This window comes from Ipomoea triloba, chromosome 2, assembly GCF_003576645.1.
Source record: "Ipomoea triloba cultivar NCNSP0323 chromosome 2, ASM357664v1".
In the NCBI taxonomy this organism is placed as follows: domain Eukaryota; kingdom Viridiplantae; phylum Streptophyta; class Magnoliopsida; order Solanales; family Convolvulaceae; genus Ipomoea; species Ipomoea triloba.
The window spans coordinates 16,864,779-16,870,261 of NC_044917.1; positions in this window are offsets into that span (position 1 = coordinate 16,864,779).

Genomic DNA, 5,483 nt, shown 5'->3' on the forward strand with positions numbered 1-5,483 from the left:
AAGTCATATATTATTCAATTAATTGAGTAATATTTTTGTACTAATCTTATAATCAAATAAATGTACACGTTCAATATTAGAATTTTTTATAATTTCATCTTTATTTTTATTATCTCAATATATAATAAAAAAAATTTATCCACGCCCGGGTAATTGGACAATTATTTGTTCTAATTCAAAGGAAAACATCAGAAAACATAATAGATCCAATCAATTTCATCAATTGCGCTATATAATATTCGATGTTATAATATATATAATTGTATATTGATCCAAATATTCTTTAAGTATTATAACAAATCCATTCCGTGCAACGCACGGGCGAAAATACTAGTAATAATAATAATAATATATACACATTAAATATTAGAGTTATATGTTAGTTATTTTTTAAAATATAAATATTCAATTTATAAAAATATTTTAAATTATTATTATTATTATTATTATTTATATTAAAATTTAAATTTATTTAAATTTTTAATATAAAATACTAATATTGAGCACCTATTGTTTGCGCATCGCGCATAAGAAAAACTAGTATATATATATATATATAAATATACTCCGTATATTAAGATAGGTTGTTCAAATGAAAATAGTGCGCCTAGGAGAAAACTCAGAACACATGACATTCATCCACGTGTCCAGATCTAACGGATGAGAAACACTTTTTTTTTAAATGCGGTAACATTTTCGTAAATAATTGAACAACGAAGTGCAAGTAAAATGTATTACATGTGCAAGTAAAATGTACACTGAGCATCAATACTAGTTGCACCTAACGTTGTAACTAGTTGCACCTAACATTATAATTAGTTGCACCTAGGTGCACGAATGTTAACAAGGTAAATTACTTACACTTGTAAGTGAAAATAGGTGCACTTGTAAGTGATTTTATTTGCACTTTTTCACTTGCAAAGGTTCACCAGCTACTTACACTTATAACACATTTACTTGCAATAAAGTTTAAGTTATTTACGAAAATGTCACCGCATCGTTTTTTTTAGAATTACATCTAATTTGTTGATCTGGACACGTGGACGGCTATGAATGATTCTTATTTCTCTCATGGGTGACTGTTCGCATTAGAGTGTGCCGACATATATATATATATATATATATATATATATATATATATATATATATAGGGTTGCACTCTCGTGCGAACTCTCGCCCAGGTAGGAAATGAGAACGTTCCACAGCCGTCCACGTGTCCAGATCAACGAATCAGATGCAATTTTTAAAAAATGATGCGGTGGCATTTTCGTAAATAACTGGAACTTTGGTGCCCCTAGTTTCACTTACAAGTGCACCTAGTTTCACTTAAAAGTGCACCTAGTTTCACTTACAAGTGCACATATTTTCGCACCTATTTTCACTTACAAGTGCGAGTAATTTACCTTGTTAATATTCATGCACCTATTTTCGCAAATATTTTCACTTACAAATGCAAGTAATTTACCTTGTTAATATTCATGCACTTGGGTGCAACCTAGGTGCACCTAGTTTTAACATAGGTTGCACCTAGTTATAACATTAGGTGCACCTAGTTATAACATTAGGTGCACTTAGTATTGATGCTCACTGTACAATTCACTTGCACCTGTAATACATTTTACTTGCATCTGCAATAGATTTTACTTGCACTTGTACAAGTAATTTACTTTGTTAACATTCATGCACCTGGTTGCAACCTATGTGCACCTAGTTATAACATTAGGTACACTTAGTATTGATGCTCATTGTACAATTTACTTGCACTTGTAATACATTTTACTTGCATGTGTGCACCTATTTTCACTTGCAGGTGCAAGTAATTTACCTTGTTAACATTTATGCACCTGGGTGCACCTATGTGCACCTAGTTATAACATGACGTGCACCTAGTTATAACGTTAGGTGCAACTACATTCCGGACACGTGTCGCGCTGTTATTCGTCCGCATTTCTCTCTTGGGCGGCCAGTACGCATTTGAACGGAGTGGTTGAGTGTGTCAGGTGTGGTTGTGCGGTGAGGTAAGAGCCATTGATCTTGCATAAATCAACATCCAGGATTAACAATGATTAAAAAATGCGGTGGTAATTTGGTCTTTTTGCATCTATGTCAAATTTAAGGTGCGTGATTTTTCTTCTTAAGGTGTGTGGTTTTTGTGCTTAAAGTGTGTGGTTTTTGCATCTAGGATTAACACAAGTCAGTTGTTAAAAACTTAAGTGTGTCAGCGTAAAGCTTTAAGTGCGCAATTTTCCTTCTTAAGGCGCGTGATTTGTGTGTTTAAGGTGCGTCGACCTTAGGCTTTAGGTGCATGGTTTTCTTTCTTAACGTGCGTTGTTTTCCTTCTTAAGGTGCGTTGTTTTCCTTCTTAAGGTGCTTTGTTTTTCTTTCTTGAGGTGTGTTGTTTTCTTTCTTAAGGTGCGCCATTGTTTTACAGTTTGCTTCTTTAATTGAGGACACTTTTTTTTTCTTTTTGTTTTTTTATGCAGTTCCAAGAAACAACCAATATTCTTTATAAGATTTTTTTCTACAATGCCATGTTTATGTTAATTTAGCTTAAGGTGCGTATATTCGAAGCTTAAGGTGCATCAGTTTATGATTTTTTTAAAGAGTATTGATCACTGCACAACTGCACGAGAAGTTATCCCCGCATCAGTTTAGAGATCAGTTCACGTGCGAAGACTCTCCCAGGTGAAAGATGGGGTGAAATCTGAGCCGTTGGTCTAATCTAGATCAACGGCTCAAATCAAGAAAAATTATTTCAAAAATGCACTTCTGCCAACATGCATGTAAATGATCAACTGTCTCAAATTGATGCACCTTAAGATATAAAACTATGCCCCTTAACTTATAAACTCACGCACCTTAAGGTATAAAACAACACACCTTAAGTTTAAACCGATGCACTAGAAAAGTGATGCACCTTAAGATTTAAATATATGCGCCTTAAGCTACAGAAAGACGCACCTAAAGCTTTAGATTAATGCACCTTAAACTAGAAAAGTGGCGCACCTTAAGCTTTTAATATACGCACCGTAAGAACGAAAACAACGCACCTTAAGCTACGGAAAGACGCACATAAAGCTTTAGACTGATGCACCTTAAAGTTTCAACAAAAAACGCACCTTAAGTTCTCAACTGAAGAATTGGTACTGTACTAGTGGAGCGGATTGGATATAGTGGATTTTTTAGAAGTCACATCTATATCCAATCCACTAGTGGTGATTTTTCACTAAGTGGATCCATATCTCGTTCATTTTAAGTGGATACAGATTGGATTGAAGCAAATTTAACAGATTTGGCGGATCCTTGCTCACTACTCGTATAAATTAATTCAAGAAGTAGCTGAGGTTGTACTTGTGTGTACAAACTATTTAAAGAGTAGCTGAAGTTTGCAAGCAAATCTAGTTATAGCAGCAGCCGTGGTTTTCGGGAAGCAACTCGAATTGAAAAAGCAACTAATGATTAGTCTAATCTATGGAAGGAGATAAGGTTTGAGAACAATATTCATTATAGAAGGAGCTAAGGTTTGAGAACAAGATTCATTGTGGAAGGATATGATTTGAGAACAATATATGGAAGGAGCTAAGGTTTGAGAACAAGATTCATTATGGGAGGAGCTAAGATTTGAGAACAAGATTCATTATGGAAAGAGCTAAAGTTTTCATAAGGCTTAATTAATTGAAGTAGTGTACAAAGAAGCTAAGGTCATCCAAATGCTGCGAGGAACTAAAATCTACCAAGGCAATCAATTAGTAGTTGAAATTGAGGAAATTAAATCAGGCTACGATTGGGAACAGGAGCTAGTAGTTTATATGGATTGATCAAAAGCAAGAAAAGTTACAATACCTGCTAACAAAGTTTGAATTTTGAAATTATATTTTTTCAACGGACAAATTCTCAAACACTTATATAAGGATGAACATTTGAAGAAGTTGTTGGGGAGAGGAAGTGAACACAAGTGAACTTGCAAACAAGTGAAATTCGAGAGCATACAAAGTAACAATAAGAAATCTTTATCTAGAAAAGAAACTTATTACTCATTGCGAAATTCGATCCATCAAAAGCCTCTAAGTTGGAAGAAAGAAAATTATTATTTTACAACAAGTGGTGTCTCTATCGAGGGTAGATAGAGGATATTAGCATAGAGTTGTGAAATTATGATCTTAGTGTTGGCTTTGTTATCAAGGCATTGCAGTTGTGTGATTAGTGCTAATTTTGTGATCAAGGCACTATATCATAATTCATTGTATCTTGTATCGAAGTGGTAGATATACTAAATTCTTCCTATTGATAGGAGTAGAGTGGAATAGAAAGATTACATACACCTTTGAACCACTATAATTTTTGTGTCTATATTGCTTTAATTTATTTATATCTTGCATGCATTATTAAACGTGTACACAATCACTACACAAGTTTTAAATTCAGTTGTGCACAAGACACATAAATTTATCAAGTGTTTTTTTTTTTTGAAGAAATTTATCAAGTGTTTTAAAACTCTATATTGCCTTAAATATTTCGAATTATTTATAAAAGTCTATTTACCCCTCCCTCTAGACTTATATCTTATTTTTTCAGGACCAACAAAATACTTTCTTTTCTTTGATATAAAGATTATTTAACAAAAAATACTTTCTTTGATTCTCTATTTCCTTATCTTGTTTATTAATGTCATGGGTTCAAACCCTGATAGTGGGGGCACTTAGATTATTTGGACTGAAAATGTTTAAGAATGTATAGAACAAATACTATTTTACATGATATAGGTAAAATACGACAGGTGGAGTATAATTTATGAACATAAATGCTATTTTTACTGTAAAATATTTTAAATACTTTTTCAACAAAATTATTTTTTATGGTGAATCGGTGATTGGTCAATCAAAAAATTATTATGATAAATTATATGCAAAAAAATATTTTAAATAATTTTGCAACAAATATTTCCTCAAGGTGAATTGATGATGGGTCAAAAAATAATTATTATGATAAATTAATAAGTTATATGCAGAAAATATTTTAAATAATTTTACATCAAATATTTCCTCACGGTTAACCGGTGATGAGTCAATCAAAAAATTATTATGATAAATTATAGGGAAAATGGCATCTTTAGTCCCTGAGTTATAGGGGTAGTGTAGACTCAGTCCCTAAGTTATGGCTGTATGCGAGTTTAGTCCCTCAGTTATTCACAAAGTGGCGAGTTTAGTCCCTGGACATTAATTTGACGAAAAAATTTAAAAATATTCAAAATTTGAGGGGTAAAATAGGAAATTCACATTTTATTATTCTTCTTATATCAAAACCACTTTTACAACATTATTTTTCACTTCTTAGCCTAATTATTTTCAAGATTTTTCATTTTTAAAAGCATTTTAATAACTTTCAAATGACTTGTTAGGAACCTCACTCTCGTATAACACACTTAAAACTTAGCACAAATAAAGAAATGCATGATCATTGTATTTAGGTGTATGAAACACACT